The 23,041-nt window shown below is 43.6% G+C and overlaps 1 protein-coding gene across 3 annotated transcripts in view; it reads right to left on the bottom strand.

Moving 5' to 3' along the window:
- Nucleotides 1-23,041, bottom strand: part of tiam2a (TIAM Rac1 associated GEF 2a) — an 86,131-nt gene that overhangs the window by 61,172 nt on the left and 1,918 nt on the right. Inside the window, exon 1 of one of the 3 annotated variants that reach the window (XM_025901067.1) lies at nt 1,978-2,234. The exons of 1 other annotated variant lie outside the window; for it this stretch is intronic. The gene's annotated coding sequence lies outside the window, so the exon portion shown is untranslated. Of the gene's footprint in view, nt 1-1,977; nt 2,235-23,041 lie in introns of those variants that run through there. One more of the 3 variants, XM_019348754.2, reaches the window with a different exon arrangement.

Below are 23,041 nucleotides of genomic sequence, written 5' to 3'. Positions count from 1 at the left end.
CAAGTTTTTGCTCATTTAAATGTGATTCTTTCAAATCCTTTTGTCTCCGTCGTGTGGAGTCCCTGTGGTTTCCCCCTGCAGGGCCTCTCTACCTAGAGACAGTAAAAGGCCTTCATCCCAGTGTGACAATGAGCACAGATGTTACCCGTGCACCTTATATGGAGAAAAATGTGCAGAGGAGAAGACATGAAACATTGGCGTTTCTCGGCCAGTGTGCGAGCACTTTGAGAATTAATGATGACAGGCGCAGTCAGGGGAAAACACTTCCAAGTTTTTGTGCCTGATGAAGATCGCTTTTCACACGGAGCATCAAAAAGAAGCAAAGACGAGAGCAGTCGACAGTTAGACGGCTGTTCTTAAACATTACTCAACAAAGTGCATCAGCTGTTGATGCACTGACTGCAGTTCCAGTGGTAATTATGTCACAGAGTCCTGCTGTTTCTGAGCCTGCGACTCTGTGCCACCCAAAGAGAAGCCAGCGTGGCCTCACCCTTTTGTCACTTGTAAACAACTTTGACGGTCCTGCCAGATGAAACTCGCCCCTCGTGCCACAGAAGGACAGAACGAACCAGCGAAACTATCACATGTTTTCCACTAAAAGGAAATTACGGGCCACACTCGGTCAGCTTTGCTCTGGTTCAAGACCCCGTTCCAATCCAGGGAAAAACAGAATAGTAAAAACAATATGTTCCTCGTGGCGGAGGACTTCTGTGCCGCAAAAATGTGAACCACAGAGGCCAAAATATGCACACGGTGCTTCTGACCCGGCGCTATTCTTACTGATCTCACACAAAAAGAACAGGGAACACACATGAGATCAACAGCAATTATGTAAGTAAACAACTATTTCTGGATAGTCCATTAAAGAGGCAGGGGGGCTGATAGGCCTGATGAAATATAAACCGAGCACGCAGCATGTTCCCCCTGCAGAAAAATAAACAGAAGGCATTTGTTGAAGTTTTTCCTCCTGTGCATGTTGGGCTCAGCATAATTCCTGGATAAAAATGACCGGAGTAAATGATTTACATTTACAGTGCAAGCACATATCCAATCTGTCTTGCTGCAAAACACTGGACAGACTCCAGCCAAAGCCATCAGACAGATAAATGAGCGACCCAGGCGGCTCTTCGAGTCAAACATTAGCCACTGTTTCATTCTCATCTGTGCCATTTAAAGGTAGGAGGACAGTGAGACTGACACCTTCCTGTGGGTGTTTCCATGACCATCCCAAAAGGCATGCCAGGCCCTTCCTCCTTTAATCCAAAGCTCTGTTTGCTCTGGGCTGACCCTTCACTCCGGGGGTCCCGGGGCCCTTTTGTTGCCTCTGTATGTGGCTAGAGCCCTTCCACCCCAGCACAAACCCAAACAACAATGCAAGTGGCAGGTAATTCACATCATACAACATGTGTGTCCCACATCTCCCAGTCTATAAATGAGAAATAAGTCCAAAAGCAATAAGCAGCCTGTGACACTGCTGTGAGCTACAACTTCAACATGTCTGCACTCTGATTTATTGTGTGAATAAAACAGCCACGCAAATACCTTTAGTGGTTTGCAGTTTATGGTGCTCCTATTTATCACGCCAAATTCTGCTTCACAGCCACAATAAAACCTAACGATTACTGCTTTTCAGGTAAAAAGTCAAACAACACCCACAGTGAAGGCTTTGATACGTGACAGATCCACAGACGGAAGAAAGGGGAGACCCCTGTCTACCTGAATAATTACACGCTGGCAGAAACCCTTAGAATAAAACATATTTCTCTATGAAATAATTCTAATTTAAATTCGCTGAATAATCGGATGTGCTGCAGTTGGATTACATCACTGCCTCAGTCACTGGTCGACTTACTGGAAAAAAAAAAAAATTTTAAATATACATTTTAAACTTTTTAGCGCTGAGTGTGAGAGGCGTTTAAGAAGAACGGCAGTCTATTAAAAACAGCGTGACTGGGAATAAGTTCGTCTACAACTTACCGGCTAATGCTTCCGCCCGTCAAACACATTCCCCGCAGCACTCCTGCGTCCTCCTCTCGGAAAACTCTCAATATACCAGCGCTGCATTAAAAAGTCTGCGTTTCTCGGAGCTAATTCCACGATCCCTCCGTGTCCACGCCAAACGATCCCGGGTCGGAGCGCCAAGAGACTGCGGACTCCTCCCAGACAATGTGGGGTTAAACTCCTCCTTCCCACGGACACCGAGAGGGGGGATGGCCGAGAGCCTTGAATAGACTACAACATGGAGTACCGTGGAAGTAAATCTAACCGTGTGACGAACCAAGGAATACCGAGGCGTTTCAAACTGTGGTTCGTGGACTTTTTAGGGGTCACGAAGAAAGACTTTAGGGTCCTCAGAAATATCAGAAAAGTATTAATTTCCCTTTATTCAAAAGGACAGACTTTACACTTTATTCATGAGCACAGCTCAGCCTGTGAAGACAGTTATCTTCCTGTAGTCAGACTGAAAAGAGAAAAAGATGCTGAACTTTATTTAGTTAAATAAACTTCAAGCTTGATTTGAAGTGACTGCTAAAACCTTTTGATGGAAAGTTGGTGAAAGTAAAAGAACTGTAAAGGACCACACAGATAAAAAAAAATAAATCAAAAGACTTTAACTAAAAAAGGGGGGAAAGATGCAAAACAGCCAAAGTGACTGTAACTGTGGAAAATACTGTAAAGCCATTTTATGCATGTACTTATATTAGACTGGATATGAAATGGTCCTTAACGGGCCAGATCCTTAATGCAAAGTTAGCATGTCCACCTGGACCCGTGTGACCAAAGAGCAGTTTGTTCACAGTGACCCAGTCAGTGCTGTGTGCCTCACCCGATGTGGAATATTCCCTTTATGTGCTCCATGTGTTCATGCGTGAAAATGGATTAACAGACTCCAACACGGGTGTGCCTTGTTATTAGTTCCCATTGTTCACTATTTCATCCACGTAAATAAGGTGTGACATTTTCATTGTTGAAATAAGATTCAATTCAAGAGCGCAGCTCGGAATATTAACTACAGCTGTTAGATACATTTCAATCTAGAAATTCCACGAAGCTCTCACCAACAGGAAGCAGAGCAGCGGGCGAGAGCAGGCTGACGAGGAAACATCGCCAAGACTTCAGGAGACGTCTTAATTTGAAATATATCCTTGAATTATAGGGAGGCACCAACATTAAAATGAGTTTGGGGATGTTATAGATATAATCTGTGAAAATGATCATATTTTATACTGTGTGTTTCTAAGCATCTTCTTCCTTAATGCAGTATTTAATTACACATAGAAAGCTGAGAATAACGTTGATGTAAGGGGGCCGAGGGCTCGTCGGGGCTTCAGGTGAAGAAAATGATACTGCAGTTAAACATATGCAATTATGGATTTAATGTAAATAGCCATTAAATGTGTAGACTATATTTTAAAGTCAACTTATGGCTTGTTAGTTAGTTATTATATAAGGTGAAGTATGGGAGGCAATCGGTGTGAGAATCATCCTGATATGAGTCACACTGATTGGGTCACTGACACCAAACTATTTGTTTCTATCTGCATTTATGACCACAGTCAGAACAGGCATGAGCATTTCACTCGTTCCTCTCAACTCTAAAATCATTCTGCAAAGGTTTAATCCAGGATTAATGAAACTTTCTTGGGGCAAGTAGCTGAGTTTAAAGCCTTTTCTCCATGACAGCCCTTCACCTGAAACATGTCCTGCCTTGGAAAAGGTGAACAAGGCATCTTTTACATAACAGTAACAACCCTGACTGTCACATGGTCTGATGAACTGATAAGCAGTGCGATAGGGAACAGGTTTGTTTTCCTCAGGAACTCAGAAAGCATGCGGCTGCTGCCACTGTCGCTCTTTCTCTTGGACTACATTTAAGTCTTTTGTTCCATTTTCTTTCTGCCCTCCTTTGTTGAGATGTCTGAGATTCCTGATAACATGACCGTCACGGCCTTACTTCCTTAAAACTCCCTCGCAATTGGCATAAAGCTTGAGTTTCATAACGTGGCTCTTTGGCCGGGTGTGCCAGCCCAGCCCGCCCTGTCCAATCTCCATATCAGCCAGTTTACAGCTGTGGCCACCGTGCCTGTCGTAGAAGCAGATACAGTATTTCTACTCCTTTCATCACAGTCTGATCAGGATCTGCCAGCACAACAAGCAGCCTTTCATCCCCCTTGGTTGGATATACATAGCCTTGGGGGTTTTAGCTCCAGTTAACCAAGCATGTTGTTTTGAAATCAACACATCTTAATATTCATCTGCAGGAGTGTCAAAGGATTTCAGAGACAAATTAGGTTGTTAGGGAATGTGAATCATTACAAATGGAACTCGTGGCGTTTGAACTGATTCGCATCTTTTTATTGGTAATCAAACGTAGTGCAATAATCAACTGGGCAAACGTTATCAGTCTTTCCAGTGACATGCTACCGATCCCAGCACACAATGTTTCCAGGGCAGAATCCTGGACACCTTTGGAAGCTCCCTGTGTCGTCTGGCAGCGTTCGGGAGCTCTGGTCACTCCACATCTCATTAAACGTAATTGGCTCTGACGGTCATCCTGCCGCCCATCATCCCCTCCGTGTTTGTCTGTCGGCCTGGCACAAGACGACGGTCCTGACTTTGCCACTCTCGCGAACACACCGAGGAGTGTGGACAGGGCCGGTGAAATGAAATATTGGTATTGTCAGTTTATTGCTTTAAAACACAACAGGGAGCAGAAAGCATTGAGCTCAGCCAGAAACGTCTCATTTTTATGCTGACGCAATAAAACAGCTCGGTGTGGGCTTCCACAACACACACATAGTGACACACATCCACACCTCAGTCCCTCCTTCCTCGCCTCTTAAATGAGGCTTCTCAACACCCCCGGTCCAGCTATTCCGACTGTCATCGCTTTGTTCTGCCATTATGGCTTCTCTAATAGGATCGTCACAGTTCGTGCATTTCTATGTGAGTGTGTGTTACTGTACGTGAGAGGCAGGGAGGGGGCTGCAGATTCCCCGATGAGTGATGCTCACACCCTTCTCATAGCTGCCTTTTGTAGGCTGTGATATGGCCATTATTACCACTATATGAGGTGCTGAGATGTGAGAGCTGGCCTGTTCAGCGTCCACGTGTAATTACCAAACTGATTTGAGAAGTAAGCCCTAATGGTTTGCTGTGGCTGGAAGACATTTTTCTCATAGAATTGTCTGAAAGGCCGGCAGGGTTAGGCAGAAGGTGCCGGGAACACGGTTTTTGTGTGCGCAGCATTCATGAACACAAAGAAGGAGATGCCATAAGGTGCATGTGAGACAAAGGGAGGGCTATAATCAGAGCCACCGCTGCCACACCCTGAAACAACTCCTTACTTGTTTCTAAATATGGCAGCCAAAATGAAAGAGGCCATGGCAGCAGCTCACGCAAAGGAAAGCAGAAAAAATACGCACTTAAAGATAAGGTAGAAAAAAGCCAGGGTGTGTTGGAAAGGCTTTTAATTGAATACAACAGGGCTGATCCAAGTGATAGCTTGTACACTCCTGAGGGCCTAACTAATGAGAAATCAATGGCTTAGACGAGTAAAGTGTGTCACAGCGGCCACCCTTTTGCACCAATGTTATTAGGGTCTTTAAAGGACAGACACAGCACTTAAAGCCCCTGATTTACATGCACTTACATTAGTATTACATTAAACCCTCAGTTCTTTCAGTGTAATTCTATTTTATTTTCGAGTCAAGCATCTTTGAAAATGCCTTTCCAACTGTGGACCTGCAAGATATGTGTCAGAGCTGAAAATGATGAATATAATGTTTTTTGGCTGTTATCAGATGATATATAAAGCTGCATGGATTCAGCTGTGTGGGAAATGACATATTTGACAGATGTGTCCTCCACACATTGCATCATGTGTTTGTCTGACTGCCTGTCTGCAGCACGATCGTTCATTACTGAGCAGTGAGGGGAGCTGGATGTGTTTGCTGATCACTTGAGTTGCAGGTGAAGAAACTCTCACGAGGCTTCTACAGAGTGATGAGCTGAATTACTCTTTTGTTTGCCTGCGTGTGAGAAAAGATTGAGACGGCCGTGTGATGAACAGGATGGGACTGTAAGATAAGTATAGAGCTAAGTGTCGGCACCTGAAGCCGGCATCACAACAAAAAGTAATAAAACGTTTCTTGTTAACCCAGTTTAAAAAAAAAAGGATATAATCCATGTTAGTTTGCAGAGTATGATTACATACAACTTCCCTAAAACTGCCTTAGGGAAAGCATGGTTTTCTTTCTGTGGTTGATTGCCTGCCTCCATCCATCTATACTTGCACTCATTACCATCTGCAAAATGAATCACTTCAAGGTAAGTGCAGTGAAGTTGTTAAAGGATATCCACAACTCCCAGAGCTTTGAAGCAGGGATTATTAAGACAGCATTATGTTATCCATCAGTCATCATGGAAATGATTATGGATTCTGCACACATACGAAATGCATAAGAGAATCCAGAAAGAAAAGGAAAGGGCACGTGGCTATGATAGGTTATGATACGATACAAAAAACAACACAATACAAAGCTACAGGTTGAAAACACATCAGATATTATGTCATTTTAAAAGCCCATAAACTGCTTCAAAAGCTTATTATAGCATGAAGACAGCAAACCTCCTGACACTATACCACAACTGATGTTATTTGTGCACATCACAACTCACATGACTAGCTATGGTAAATACCCACAGTGGCAGCAGATAAACTGCAACAAAAATAAAACACTAAGAAAGAAATCAGCCAATCGGGAGTTTTAAAACTGTAGAACAGGAAGTGATTTGTTGGGGCCATGTCATAGTAAAACGTGCACAAACCCCTCGTCAGACTACTTGTTAATGTAAAATACTGCGTGTACAGTGTATCCAGCGTGTGGTATAACAGGATGTGTGGCCCTGTCTCAGACCTGATGAGCATCTGTTGTGTGGAAACTGCTCTATGGTTTTACCGTCGAGGCTGCACTGCTGCACAAGGAGAACTTTGTGAAATAAATCTTCTTTATCCCTTTAAGTCTCTGTGTTTTATCTAAACTGGCTTTTTTCCTGTTTACCACTTCCTCTCAGGTAACCATGCCCACCTGCACCAGCTCCAAAACATTCAGCTCTCGCTTGCTTTTACAGTCAGCAGGTCCGGAAGAAAACTGTCAGTCCTGAAACAAAAACATGTTTGTCGTCCAGGCGACGTCAAAGTTGGTGCATGGTGGCACCGTACCACGTCTAAACTCATGGAGGATATGACTGACGGAGGACAACCCGGCGCGCGGTTAGCGTGACATCAGGCCTGGGTCTAAAAATGCACCAAAGTACACACGGCTGTCCTTTTCTTTGCCCGAATGTGGGGCAGACTCGACACTGACAAAGTTAAGAGCATGTTAGTGACTGAATATATATCCCACACGAGAGAGCAAAGAATATAAATGATTGAGGGACTTTGGAGAGATTACTTTATGAAAGACAGATCAAGACTGGACAAGCCTCATCTTTTATAGACTGAGTGAAAGAGAATAAGGAAACAGTCTGTAGCTCTGGGCTGGCGTGACAGTTTAAGCTGCTTTAAACCTCTTCACTCCTGCAGCCACAGCCCTGCAGACCAGTGGAGGGGAATCCACAGCAAACGCAGGGACGTTTGATTGAGTTATCGCAAACTTACACCGAGTCAAATGATAGAACACATTACAAGCCAGCAAACATGCCTAAAAATCAAAAGCTTCATTCAGTAAAAAACAGTAAAGGCTGATTCCAATGAGCTAAATGCAATCATTCACTCTGAAGAGTAATGTGATTTGTATTGGGCTAAATTCAGCTCGCTCAAACTCAATAAGAGCAACGAGACGAGCTGAAAACAAGCAAGACGCAAACAACACTGAGCAGAAAGTCTCAGAATGGATCTTTATTGTAACAAAACTCACCCAAAAAATTAGTCTTTCGCTAATAAATGAAGTAATTAGTGTGTTTTGAGGATGTGTGCTGCAATATCTAAAGCATGAGAACCAAATTGTTGTTGCATCATTAGGACTGTGACTGTCCCTCTGCCGTGCCCACTAAGGTAAGGTTCCCACACCCGTAACCTCCTCACTCCCTGCTGACAAATACTTTCACACCCATGTGAAGGGAATCTGGGCGCTGTTACAGTCACCTTGTTAAATACCTGCTCATTTCACTTCTTAATTGGAAACATACAGTGCTCTGGGTCTTTACCACAATATTATCACCTACTAGTGTGATGCACTGTAACAGAGAGCACCAAATCTAAGGGAAGGGCAGCGGGGGGGGGCGGTCTGTCTGACATGTCGGTTATTAAACAAAGCAGGACCTGGAAAGCTGATACCTTCCTCCAAACCACCTGGACTGGTTTGTTTACGGGCCTTGTGAGGGAGACATTTAGATCAGCCTTTGTGATTGTAAGATTACGTTAGCATGTTTGTGTCTTTGTTTTCAGCTTATGACCATTCAGGGATAAACTTCAGTTAGTTCGAGGAGAAATCTGTGCAGATAAAGTTCAATAAAAGAAGAAAAGACTGCTTTACTGTTGCCGATCCCCTCCAACGAACAAGTCACACTTTGAAATCTCTACCTTAAAATGATGTGCACACACAAGTTCGATGCCTGGATTCATTCTGCTGCAATGGTTAGCATGTGCAGCTAACTAGTTACCTTCATCAGTAACTTTTAATGGAGTAACTTTTATCCAGTGCCAGAGAAGACTTCTTTATCGAAGTGAGTTTGTGTGGTTGCAGGTTTGTTCTGCGTTTCACAAAGCAGGATTATCCAGGGTACGTTCACTGGCAAATGAACTGTAACTGACAAGTCGTTAGCCAATGAATGTGCGGTTTCACGGCCAAACAGGTGATGAAGGTGGAAATGTTTATCTGGACCAGGGGTCCCCAACTCCAGGCTTCGAGGGCCGGTGTCCTGCAGTTTTTAGATGTCCTTGATCCAACACAGCTGATTCAAATGGCTAAATGACCTCCTCAGTTTTGTATTCACTGTGATCCAAAATGAGGAAAGTGTTTCCTGAGGATCATTTTTCCATAGATTTAGGATCTGCAGCTATTGTCTCCTGAGTTGTCATTAAAAAAGTTTCATCAGGTTGATCTTCACTTTTATACACTATCATCATCAAAGATTCTTAGCATTCATCCCCTCAGGATGCGTCATCGGCATCAACAAACTGGGGACTGTAATCAAAGTATTAATTTTACACTGAAGATGGTACAGTTTGTCTGTGGGACCGGGATAATAAAGATAATTATAGAACGTCTTACAGCATTATTCTTTTAGTCTTTCCAGGTAGAAATGTTTATTTATAGTCAGGCCGACCACTGTTCTGACGTGCAGGAGCTTCGTGAACAAAAAAGCACTCAGCACGTTTCTGTTTTGTAGCTGGAGGTCTCCCCAAGTGCTGCGGTGTGCAGATCAGGCCGTGTCCAGCTTGTAAAGCATTGTGGATGTGAATGTCAGGTCAGTTATGTGAGCCATTTGGGAGGGGAAGGAGGCGAACTTCTTAAAGGTGAGTGCTAATTATGTAATGACGTCTCGCTACCTAAAGTTCATCCATGGGCTGTTAATATTAGGGTCATAGGAGCCTCGTAGGACTGTAGAGACGAGCAGTAATAGTTTGGTAGGTGATCTTATGACATAAATCTATTTTAAATGATTTTCCAATGTCAGGCGAACCACTCATACAGATTAAATGACCCACAACTGACAGCCAGAGCTACAGTGAAGAAGGAGGGGCTGGTGTGATTTTGTCACTACATTTCTACAGCGTGTATTTGCGTGCAGTGCCATGCTCTACACTTTGTTTAGCAGCTGTGAACAAACTGAGAAGCCAGTCGTTAGAGTATCTGATCGATTAACTTCCTGACATTTGGCTAAATAAACCTGATAAAAATGAGTAGCAGGCAGTTTTCGCCTCCAGGTGTGGCTTCCAATAAAGAAGTCACATCTCTGCCTGTTGGTGTTTGCCCTAAGTGAGCACGCCCAGAACTCAACACTACAATCAAGCGCTTCTTGCTGTCCCTCCGGCATTTGTGGTCTCCATAGCAGCTCTCTGTGTGTTTACCTATTAGCCTATTTACCTAATAATAGCTAATGGATGTGTGTATGTGTGCATCACTTTTCATTTGGGCTGTGAAATCAGATTAGCTCTCCTGTGTTGCGTGTGCACACTCACATGTTTGATTTGAGCACAGTGTGTGCATGATGTGCACGAGAAAATCCTGCATGCTCCACAGAAACGCTTCTAGCTGGCTCCGCTTGTTCTTGTGTGCTGTTAAAAATACTAAAGCATGTCTAAGTGGATAATGAAGCGGATATCTGCAGGAGGGAAACGCTCCAGGTCTTAGGGAATACGCAGGACACCCCAGACAGGTTTAGTGCTGTTGAATCACGAGGTCATGGGAACCATTTGGTTTAATTCTTGTTTTCAGTCATATTTAGTTATTTAAATCATTTTTAGGTGTGTTTATGAGAGCATTATCATCTTAGCGAAGTTGCCCACATGCAACAATAAGGTTGGGATTATACTTGCATGTGAACAGACTTCTTTGTGGCCCCATAACTCAACGAGGCCTTGAAAGATAAAAGCTACAGCTTTGTCAACTATTAAGTTCAAGTGTAATTAGGTTCATATACTCGGACTAGTGTGAAAAGTGTGAGAGAGAAGAAGCAAGGCAGATTTATGAGGGCTCAACTTCTCCCAAGGTTCTTTGCACGTTGGTCCAGCGGCATCATTACAAATCTTTAAAACCAGCTTTTCTTTGCTAGAGTTTGGTTGGCTTTTGTTCTACACCAATCAAAAATAAGATCATTATGAAGCACGCGGATCTACTGCAGTGCAGCCGATAAACTACTACTTAACAAGTCAGCTTGTTGCAAGTACTCAGATGTGACAGGGTCATTTCAGCGATCGGGTTTTGGGAGAACTGAGTAGTTTTATGACGTTGTACTCTGATCCTGCCTTCGCACACGTGTAATGAATGTATCGAGGCGTTTCTATATATAAACTGTGCTTACATCAGCTAAACTGTATCAGCTGGGCAGAAAATTTATGAATCCACATCTGATAAAGTATAAACCACGACACAGCTCGCCCACACGTGTAACACTAACTGGCTCAGAGGTCACTTTGCTGATGTTTCTGACTTTTTAAATTATGATATATGATGATGGAAGCTAAAGTAATGTTTCTGTTATTTTGGCCAGCCTTACTTGCTCACGATGACTTCATAAGGATAAGGAAACCTTTACACGGTACATGTGATACCCAGTTCCCCTCTTTTCTCTGTGCAGTTAGGGTTTCACCGGTTTACCCCCTAAACCAACAGCCAGACATCACTGACACTTATTCTTCCCAACAGAGAAACTCTTTGAGATGAGTGCAAGTTTCACGTTTCTCATTTTCTCCCTGGTGTCCCACGCGACAACACAGAATGTGTGTGTGTGTGTGTGGTGGGTGTGAGTAAGAAGGTGGGTGGGGGCCAAAATGGGTTGGCAGTAGTGTACGCTGTCTGTTTACTCATTAGAAACAAATCCCTCTGTTACCCTGTCAAACATGGTGACCCTCCTCTGCCGACTCCCACTGACGTGTGTTTGTTCCTGTTCTCGTCTTCGCCTCCATGTTCAGTTTTCTGCTGAGTTTAAATTCGTTTCAGGAGTTATCTTTGTGACTCAAGCTGCACAAAAGCCTCATCTGATGTTGTGCTGGACTGCATTATGTTGCACAGACACTTCCTGTTTTGTCTATTGTCTGATTTTTATTTTGTTTTTTTACATGTGCTGTGCTGAAACATTGGAAATGGAATAGAAATCCCCTTTAGATTAAAGAATCAGACATTTTAACATAGAAAAGGTTTTATTGTTTTGCCTCAAAAGCCTCTAAACTCCCACAGATGAAATAAAATCTAAAAATCTGATACACATCTTCACATGTATTCATGTAGTCAGGGTATAGCATAGTAATTAAATGCAAATTAGTCAGAAAAAGCAAAGCAAATGGAAACATTTTGACTTTATATTGACTATGTAACATTTTTGCAATGCCACAGTCATCTTTAAAGTGCTCACACACGGCACTGCACGCTCCAGCGATCAAGAGAGCGATTAAGCAGGGATTCAAGTGCCTTCTTTGCTTTAAGTGTTGCTTTCCTCTGATTGGTGGAGGTTAGACCTATAGCCTGAAAGGTAGCTTTCATATATTTCAGTTTTTGTTAATGCTTAATATTCACTAAACCCCTTCAGTCAAGATAACACAATAAACTACAATGTTTTGAAAGCAAATACAGCAGTCATCATGAAATTCAAGGACAGCCTTTGAGTATTAATTGTGATATAATGTTTTTTATAGCATTGATATTTCTACACATCTAATCAGCCAATCACGTAGCAGAAACTCGTTGAATTTAGGCATGTAGACATGTTGACGTCAGCCTGCTGAAGTTCAGACTGAATGAATGGAGAAGAAAGGTGATTTAATGACCTTGAACGTGGCCCAGACGGGCCGTCTGAGTATTTTACAAACTGCTGATCTACTGGGATTTTCCTACACAACCATCTCTGTTTACAGAGGACAGTCTGAAAAAGACAAACATGAGGTCATGTGGTACGAGGTCTTCAAGATAAGATGGGGCTTGATTATTATTATTACAGGGCTTGACCTTGTGAGGAGAAGGATTTTAAATGTGAACCTGAATTTAACAGTGAGCCAATAAAGAGACGTTAATATGGGAGAAAAGTAATAAATGCACAAAGTAGTTTTTCAGCGTCACTCTGAGACGTGGCCAAAAAACGACTCCAAGGTCCGTCACAGAGTTTTTAGAGGGAAAGGTAATGTCATCCAGAGTAAACATCTGGTTAGATAACAGATTTCTAAGGTTTTTAGAGCCGAGAACAATAACCTCAGTTTGACCTGAATTTAGAAGCAGGAAATCTCTTTATGTCTTTATTGTATCATCTGGCTTCATGGATAAATAAAGCTGGATATCATCTGCATAACAATGAAAATGTATGCAGTGGTCTCTAATAATGTTGCTGATCATGTCCATCCCATCCAGCAAGATAACGTGCCACGTCACAAAACTCACATAATCTCAAACTGGTGTCTTGAACATGACACCGAGTCCTCAAGCAGCCTCCACAGTCACCAGATCTCAATCCAACAGAGCCCCTTTGGATGTGGTGGAACGGGAGATTCACATCTTGGACGTAACCAACAAATTCTCAGGAATCGTTTGTGTGTCCCTAATGAAGTGGCCAGAGTGTGTATATATCAGTTGTTGTTGTTTCTACATATCTTTGGTTAATGTCATCATTTTCTTTCTAAAATCCAGCCTTCTACTTGTTCTATTTTTCCACATTTTAAAATCTGTGTTTATATCAAACCAGTACCAGCCAACTGCTATTTTTTCCACCAAAAGGCCGACTTTGTTTGTGATCAGTTTCCTTAGTTTGCTCTTCAGCCTCACTCACATGATGCAGAGCTTTACAACCTATATTTTTAGCAAGTTTTATGATCTGGGCAGCATCTCCCACTGAGAGGCTCCGTTACCAAGAAATCTGACCAGACTGTGACACGCTTCACTGGGGAGAATGGAGAGTGGAGCACAAAGATGGAGCTGCAGAGAAGGAAATTAGACACGACTGGCCAAAGGAGTAAAAAAAGGATAAGGGGAGGCAGCAGAGCACAATAATAATGAAGGTATGGAGGGAAACGCTCAACCACACAGAATGAGGGAAGAGAGAGTTGACGTAGAAAGACATGGCAGGCTGTGAGCAGTGCAGCATCAGCGCGCTTCTGCTCATCACTCATTTATCATTTCATTTGCAGAGGCTGTGGTGCAAAGTATGTCGTTTTTATGAGTATCACCTAAGAGGAGGGCACATCTCTGAGTCTCCGAGTTGAAGAGTGAATGATGAGAATGGTTAAAATGCAGAGATGCAAATAAACTCAAAGTATTTTCAGCCACACAGCTGCTTTTATTGAATAAAAATGACAGTAGCTTGGTTTCCGCCTGTGCAGCCGCCTGCTTATAAATGACTACATGTCCAGAAGTGACGGGAGAAGAGAATTTATGTTGAGAGAGAAAGGAAGAAATAAACTGGGAGTGCGCTTCCTCTAAAGCTTCTATAGGTCACAGACTTCTCAGCCCTGCACACACACTGGTGTGACATCTGCTGTGGATTGGAGCTGCCACACTGCAGTCTCTGCTGGGGCCGGCCATCGCAGATGTTCTCTCCACCCATGGGAGAGGCTGGCGCTCCAGAGAGACACAAAATCTGTTCTTTAACTCTTTAACAGGCCAGTGGATCGATAGCTGCACACGAGAACTTCAAACCATCAAAAAAGCTTGAAAACAAGCAACAACAAAGGGAGGGGTTCATGAATATTTAAGCCACCTTTGCAGGTAGCTGTGTGTTTTTTACTCTGTGTGCAAGTTCTTGAGAGAAAGTGCCAGAAATCGTGAGCTTTTGCTTATCTACAGTATGTGTGTGACAGCCCGGAGACCCCTGATGCCTGCTGGTCATTAATAAACATGATGATGAATGTTTAATCCCCATCAGCGGGGCGGCATAGGAACCCTCACGGGTGATATCGACAGAGCCGCACACACGCGCACAAACTCGGCAGATTGGACAAACGGCAGGAGGGAGGTTTGAGGCGCTGCACACAGGGTTAACCACTCACGAGGAGGACTCAGGATCTACTTTTCTGTGTTAACATGTGGGGAGAATTTCCTCTGCAGTATTTTTTTATGCATATTCAAAAAAAAAAAAACAACCCATAAAGGAATGGTTGACGGCAAACTCTGATTTCCATGTTTTTCCTCTGCAGTTGCTGTTTATCCATCTAAAATGTTTCAGAGACATCTGGCGTAAAGTTGTCTGACTGCTCTTCAATATAATGGAACTAAAGGGCACTTGCCTATAAAAATATATATCTGAATAAAAAAAGTAACAACATCTGTTTCCAGAAATCTTGTCGTGAGCCGTTTCTTCTCTTTATGAAACTACACCTGCCAACTGCACCACCGTGCCAAAGGAAGCATGCATTTATCTGTGATGAGAGGCTTGTGGTGGGACAGCGAGACAGAACGTCAGCACTGATGGTGTCCACCCTCATGTTAGCTGGCCACACCCCAACCTTTGGAGGGGAGTGAGTAGCATAGAAACAGATCACCACATGAGTTGTAGAGAGAGACATAACCGTGAGTTTTTCAAATGCATTTTTCGGCACTTTGAGCAACACAGTAGCTCCAAACCTTTTGATCTTGGGTTTAACTGAGAAGTATGAACAATCCATTAAAAAAACACAAAAACCCCATTTGCTTCTAAGGAGCTAAACTGAGAAGATTTCTCTTCGTAACGCAAAGTTTCCCATATTTTAACTTTTTTAGCTTTTCAAAAAAAGCGCATCAACACACGAAGACGTTCAAAGGTTTAACGCATCAGGAGCTTCCAGCGAATATGATCCCATAAACAACAACACGTGACATCTTACACCAGGGGTCTCAAGCTGAAATGAGCCGCGGGCCACTTCAGCACCGTCATCTCATTGGAGGGCCACTTTAGTGTCCAAGTAGTACAAAAAAACAAACAAGAAAATACCCACTAATATTTCCTGAAATGTAGTGTTTTGTTTTGTTTTTTTTTTATTTAATTTCAAATATTGTATAACAAGAAAAAACTGTGCAAACATGAACGCCATTTTTTTCTCACTCTTAAGCAGAGATGGGCAGTAACGCAGTAACGCAGTAACGCGTTACTGTAATCTGATTCCTTTTTTCAAGTAACGAGTAATGTAAGGGATTACTATTGCAAAAACGGTAATTAGATTACCCTTACTTTCACGTAGGAACGCTGCGTTACTGCGTTACTAAAACCGTGATTTTTTGCAAGAGTGTCTCATGACAGTGACGTAAGCGATTGCGATGTTCGTGACAACAGCTGTCTGCAGATCAACAATGGATCGAGTGCGGAGAGAGTATGAGCGTGCAGCGTTTAAAGCGTGGAAGTACTGACCTTACTTTGAGTTTGATTCCATAAAAAGTGACAAAAACATTAGTGTCCGTTGTTCGTGGGAAGAAAACTTCTTTTTACAGCGAAAAAAACCCTGAACTTCCGAGCAAGCACCGAGTGCGCTACGAGAAACTCGCGGATTCTTCCACTGACCGCTGCCGCACACCTGCACCAGGGTAAACCTCCGCCTACCCCAGTCCTGCTTTACAGGTGAAAATAGAGCAACAGGACCGCTGAGTCTTTGATTTTATTTATTTTCTGCTGTGTTTTACTTGCATGTATTTGAAAGAGTGAGTGTAAACACAAAAAAATATTTTATTTTATGTGCTGGAATGTGCAGAAAATAGGTTTAAATGTTAAACAAATTTCTTCCAGTCAGAGAATGTTGCAGATAATTTAATTTTTGTTTGATGCATAAAGTTAAAAGATTAAAACTAATAAAACAAGTTTTAAAAAGAGACGTTTCCATTTGATTACATTTTGTATGATGGATTATGCAGAAAAAGTAGAATTGGGCTGAAAGATCTATCGCTTTATCTATTCAGGTTGTAAATCGTGTTTTTAAAAAGTAACTAAGTAACTAAGTAATTAATTACTTTTGAAAATAAGTAATTAGTAAAGTAACGGGATTACTTTTGGGGGGAAGTAATCAGTAATTAGTAACTGATTACTTTTTTCAAGTAACTTGACCAACACTGCTCTTAAGTACCTGAAGCCTTTCATTGAACTACCAAATAAACAAATTGGTCGCTCTTTCTGGCCAGACACGTGGCAGCACTTTTGCTATAAATTTGAGTTTTTGACTGCAAGTGAAAATAGTTTTCTTTCCAAATAAATCTCTCACTGAACTAACACAGCCAATCCCTCAACATGTTTGTCCTCTCTTGTTACTTCGGCCAGGTCCGCGGCTCCGAACCGTGGTAAGGAGACTTCTGGCTGACACGTCGGGTTCATGTCGGGCTCGTAGCCGGAACGAGCTTTACTGTCTGGGACAACTTTGCTAGCGAGAGACAGAGAGAGGCGCTGAAAGGCTGCTCCAGCACAACTTTATTGTTTCGGAGAAAAACACGAACACAGTGTACAGTCGAGTCTTAATAGCTGACTTATAACTGGGCTCGTCAGGCACTCTTTTTGGCTGTAGTGGTTATTATTATATTTACATGCTTCCATCTCCCGTTTCTGCTCGGTAGCAGCTCCTGGCGCTCACACACACACAGCGGGAGGGGCAGTCCCACACGGTCTCCCTGCAGCAACAACACCACCCATGGGGCTACAGTCTTAAAGCGCCATGCCTGTAACGCTCTGGTCATATTGCCCTTATATTAAATCATTTTTCGAATAATAATTTTTAAAAATATTTCTTCACCTCTACTTGCAAGTAGAGGTGACGTGATGTGGGCCGCAAATGGCCCGCGGGCCGCGAGTTTGAGAACCCTGTCTTACACCGTGTCATTATTCAGGAAGAAAAAGAGTGAAAAGTCCACCCTGTGATTCTGTAGCCTGTAGAATCTCTCTCAGCTGCAGTAACTTGAAGTCATGGTTTCAGTCCACGAGCCAGTGTCCACCAGGCTTTAGCTGTCAGACAGATTTCCTCACATTTGACTCTGGAGTACTTTGGTATCCAGAGGAGTTTGTGGTCAACCCAACAAACTGCTCGGTGCCCAGATCATCAGCCCTCCACCACCGTGCTGACAGCCGGTCTGAGGTGTTTGTGCTGATGTGCTGTGTTTGGTTTTGTGCTTCATGGACGAGCGTCTCCACTTCGCTCTCGTCTGTCCAAAGGACATTGCTCCAGAGGTCTTTTGGTTTCTTAAGATGTAATTTTGCAAACCTAAGCCATGCTGCTATGTTCTTTATGGAGCCCTTACAAACAAGCCAAACATGTTCAGTCCTTTCTTAATCATATTATCGTGAACTTTAACCTTTAGCATGCTATCTGAGGCCTGTAAGGTCTGAAATGGAGCTCTGGGGATGAATTTGTCCAGCTTTTTGAATGTTTGCACTTGTGAATAATCTTTCTCACTGTGGAATGATGAACTTTAAATTGTTTTGGAAATGTCCTCACATGCCTCAGGAATTGATGGGCAGCTCCTCTAAGACCACTGCTGATGTCTTTCCTCCTTTGGCACTGAGCTAACACACAGCTGAATGACCGGAAACAGAGGTGCTCACACTGATGATCAGTGCATGTCATTAGCAGCACCCTCGCGACTCCCATGGAAGCAGTAAAGGTGTGCTTTATGATGTTGTCAAGGGCAAAACCTTAGAATTAAAAAGAGGATGTACTTTTTCTTTTTTGGTCGTATTTGAACAGGAACAAAGAAAATGAACATCAGAATAAACCGAAAGAACTGATCACAAATGCTTGTATTGATTTCACGAAAATGTTATTTGCTGTATTTATTATTAGAAATTGTGAAATCAGACTGCAGAATATTCCATGATAGCTTTTTTTTTTTTTTTTTTTAATTTCAGGTATTTGCTGCTGGTGGGGATTTCTACATGAATGGTCTATTGCTAGAATACTTCACACACCTGGAAAAATGTTCAAAAGCACAACAAGTTGGCTTTCTTTGATAAAAACAAGAATAAATACAAGAATTTGACATTTTAAAGAATATAAATAATAAGGTACAACTGCAGCAGGCCTTTGATTATGACATGATAAAGTAATAGATTTTTAGGAAGTAAGAGACATGACTGTGTGGTATTCTGTGGAGAATTTGGAAAGAAGACAAAGAAGGTGCTATTCCTGATCCCAGAGCTGTTTCAGAAGCTTTGACTTTATGTTGAATTTGAAATACGCTGATCCTAGCGCTACTTTCAGCCTTCAAACTCTCCATCAGTTCTACATGTTCTAACATCTACGAGTGACAAACGCTGCTGCAGTCTATCCATAAAACACATTACCAGGTTTGATCACATGCCACCCACCACCACCATCACCCCTCGCTCCTGCCTCATTCTGGTGAGTCTGGAATTTCCTCTTTTTTATACTTGACACCGTCTGCTCCGTCTCTTGTGCACACTTGTGAGTGACGCCTCCGACTCTCAGGAGGGAATCTGCTTCTCACCAAACAAACAGGCAGACAACGAGGAGGCCTTCAGGGCTAATTACCAGCTAGCTGCTGCTTGGAAACGGCAAGGAGGGGTGGTTAAAAAGGGTGGGGGTTAAAAGGGGCCGGAGTGGCGAACAAACAGCGACTGTTTATTCATGTGTGGGCAGGTAGACGCACACTCACTATCCTCCTTAACGGAAACAATGAAGCTTGTTTTGGCGGTTTATGAAGCAGGTGTCACATCTGCAGGAAGAAGCTGAGTCAGCCTTTAATAAGCAGCTTTTATAAGGTCGTCTTTCTCAAATGATGACAGACCCGTGAATGGAGGCAACACCCGGCGCATGAGAGTAAAACAAATACAGAAGGCCTGCAGTGTGTTAAGCTGCATGAACGTGTGTGTCGAGGTGTTGTCACACACCCCGTGTCGCTGCAGAGGAGTGCAGAAAAAGGAGAGGAGGCTTCATAATGAGAAAACCGATCTGGGATTTGGTTAAAGAGTGCGTACAACATTTTAACGGGCCCACCCTCGTGTGAGCAGCGCTGATGTCAGAGTGATGGGGGCTGCATCCAGTACCTGCCTGTCTTTCCTGATACACATCTCCCAGTTTCCCCCATTCTCAGGCACAATGTGCTGTGCTGTCAAACAGCACGCTCCCTGCTTGCTCAGCATCTTCCACCTCATCCCTATTGCACACTCCCCAAGCACACATATATGCATATTCCTTGTTTGTGTTAGCAGATTTAATAAGCTCCCCATCACCCAGCACAACACCGTGCCTGCTGTGAGCCATGGATGGACAAAAAAAAAAACAGAGAGGGGGAATCAGGTGTTTGTGGATTGTAATTGCCTCCCTGACGACTCTCATTTTCCCATAGTCCTCCCTCTGTTCCCGACAGTGGCGCCCTTTAACATCCCCTGCCCCGATGACCCCACATTCACCCTTCGAGAAGCGCAGAGACAGCTGAAGACGAGAAGCAGAAGCACCAGAAGGGCTTGTGCAATCGCTCCAGCCACTTTTAGCAGATAGGCGCATGTAAACAGATCATGTATGTTTACTGATATTTGTGTGTTTTGAAGTGAGCGCACGGGCAGGAAAGATAGGACCGCTGACAGCGTGCACAGAGGTGCACGGTGAGGCCCGTGTCTCTGCCCCGGAGTGTTTGCACCGAGTCGTCCCACTGACAGCTCCAGCACACACACACACACACACACACACACACACACAGTATGTGAGTACGGAAAGGTCTTCAGTGACGAGCGTTTAACCCCCCCCCCGTCACACACACACCTCTTCAGTATGCAAATACACACTGACTTGGCAAACACAGGCTCTCTCCTCTCCTTCCAGCAGTCTTGGAAAAAAAGAGAGAGTGCTTGCCATCAAATTTCTGTTCATCTCGAGAGAATGACATGAAAAAGTCTCATCAAAGTTGACAAAAAATGAGACAAAATGTTCCGTCAGAGGGAATCATCAGCCTTATCAAAATGTGATACATCTGGATTTACTGAATGTCTTTTATTTCCAGGATGTCTCAGTCCAGGTGAGGCTGATGGGTACAATTACACAGCATCAGATGTTTCTATCACGACGAGAGCTGTCAGCATCAAATGTGTCCGAGTAAACAGCAAGAACACATAACTGTTCATCCAATTTGCAAAGTACTGCAGTGCAGTCACCCGAGGCCGTGTTTTGTCTCTCTCATGATGAATTCCATCACAGCCTCAGCGTCATACTTTCAACTTTTCCTTCTTTAAAGGCTATAAAACACAAACCTGCACCTCCCCTGTGGCTGTGCACATTAAAATTCATGCTGGAACTTAAAAGAACAGAAAGCTAAAACCTGAAGAGCTTTGCTTATACCTGTACGCTGCAAGTACAGGCACTGCTGATGTGGCCTTGAGCAAATCTCCTCACCAACATCCAGCTCCGGTGCTGCTCTAACTGCACCCACGCTTCCCTGTGGCGCAGTGGGACAGCTGTATGACCTTGCTCTTTTGCGGCGAGCCCAAGTTCCTGGGTGAGGGGAACTTTGGACGCCTCCCAGTCTAGGAGTGTCTGCTGGCCGTGATAACGGGAAGCCGGGCGGGCAGTGGCTTCTTGAAAGCAGAGGAAAAGTTATGCGCACTCCCACAGAGCTGAGTAATTACTGTGGCTGCAGACTGTGAGCCGAGATAGGGGATTCCTCTCCTGCATAACTAGGTGGATGGGAGATAGATGGCTCTGTCTCTTGCTCTGACTCCATCTCGGGTGCTCATGAATTTGTGCGAGTGGTCACACCAGCAGAGACGCTCTGTCTCTCTGCATCTGGCACAGGCTGCACAGTGAGTGAATATGATTTCTGGGTATCTGGCCATGGCAGATAAGGGCTCATTTTTAGTCTGGAGGCTTTAGGAGGCCTAATCAATAGCTTTAATCAATTAAGAATGCAGCAACTGAGAAGCTGCAGAAATCAGCCAAGTCTCACACTAAAAAGACCTCATCTCATTTATCACAACACGTCTGTATTGATCCCAAAAAAGGCATGGAGTGAGGTATCTTATGAGTTCATTTCAAGGACCTGGCACAATGAAGGTCCTATATGGATCAGTGGGTTCCTTTGCTGTATCCTTACACCAAGGTTACTGTTGTTTCAAAGGAGGGGGATTTATGTAGAGATATTTGGCCACGGTGCTGTTGAGATGGTGAAGAACAGAAGGTAAGAGAGGTGAGCACTGCAGATTTTGAGCCGTCACACTCAAAAAATCCGGTCTGCACTGAGCACAGTAAGCCCTGCGCACTGACGAGTGCTGCAGCACCACACTGACCCCAAATGGCCAGACGGGGTAATGACACTGCTATGGTACTAAGGCAGCAGGAGCACCATAGCTGTTGTGAAAATGGACCTCCAGTGTATCGTGTAATTGCTGAGAAATCCTCTTTATAGAATAAATTAGGGCTTGAAGTTTAGCCATTATTAGGCTAGGAAATGTTTATGATTCTCCCACAACACAGTAAAAAGCCTTTTACAAGCCAAAAGCTAACACTGTGTCTAATTAACTTCCTCACAGCAGGGAACTTCTGTGTATCTGACCTGCAGTCAAAACCACACATTAGCGCTTCCGCCAGGGTACAAACTAGAAATGTACCATTATTCCATGCCATTACAGTTTTGGTGCCCATGCTGGGCTAAAAGGTAAAGGTCAGGCCCAGCATTTATATGCAGTATGAAGTGCACATGGGTTGGCACAGTAAACGGCATTAGACTCAGATCGGAGGCAGGTGGGAAGGTGTGCAGAGAAAGGAAACCTCACACAGACTAGTGTCCTAAATCATACCCGGGACCTGTTTGAAAGCTGCAGTTCCTAAATAAATCACACTACAGTTGTGGCGTGCCCTTTACCCAGCTATAGACAAATAACTGAAGCTCCTGGACCTCCGTACAGCGAAGATTTATCTTTATTGTTGTGAATGGAAGACCTAGCCAACTGTTGTGTACATGTGTGTCTGTTTGAGTACAGATAGTCGTTGATTGAAAGTTCCAGCCTGTCAAATCTTTCTTTCGGGAGGTCAGCAGGAAGATGGACCTGGCCGACTGCCCGGGCCTTTGGGAGGCAGGTGGGAGCTAGAACTTTATGGACTGAGTCACAGAAACACAACTGGATATTCTTACCAGAAATCAGGACTGTTTGGACTAAGAGACAAAGCTTAAGTGGAGGCAGAGACATTAAGCAGCACACTGCACTGCTCTTGTCCACCATTTCTCTATAACAATAAAAAGTGCTGAGATGGCGCCAGGAGACACGATGATGGAGGCGATTGTTTTAATGAATCCTCCGGCTCGTGTTTTTTCGGACACTAGTGAGGCCATATATGAGCGCACAGAGGAGCTGGGTGCTAGTGCGTGCTGAGTAAGCACATCGATCAGATGCAGCAGCCGGCTCTCCGGCAGGGTGGGGTGGGGGTATTTTAGCC

This window comes from Oreochromis niloticus, linkage group LG19, assembly GCF_001858045.2.
Source record: "Oreochromis niloticus isolate F11D_XX linkage group LG19, O_niloticus_UMD_NMBU, whole genome shotgun sequence".
In the NCBI taxonomy this organism is placed as follows: Eukaryota; Metazoa; Chordata; class Actinopteri; order Cichliformes; family Cichlidae; genus Oreochromis; species Oreochromis niloticus.
This window is presented reverse-complemented; position numbering and strand designations above follow the sequence as displayed.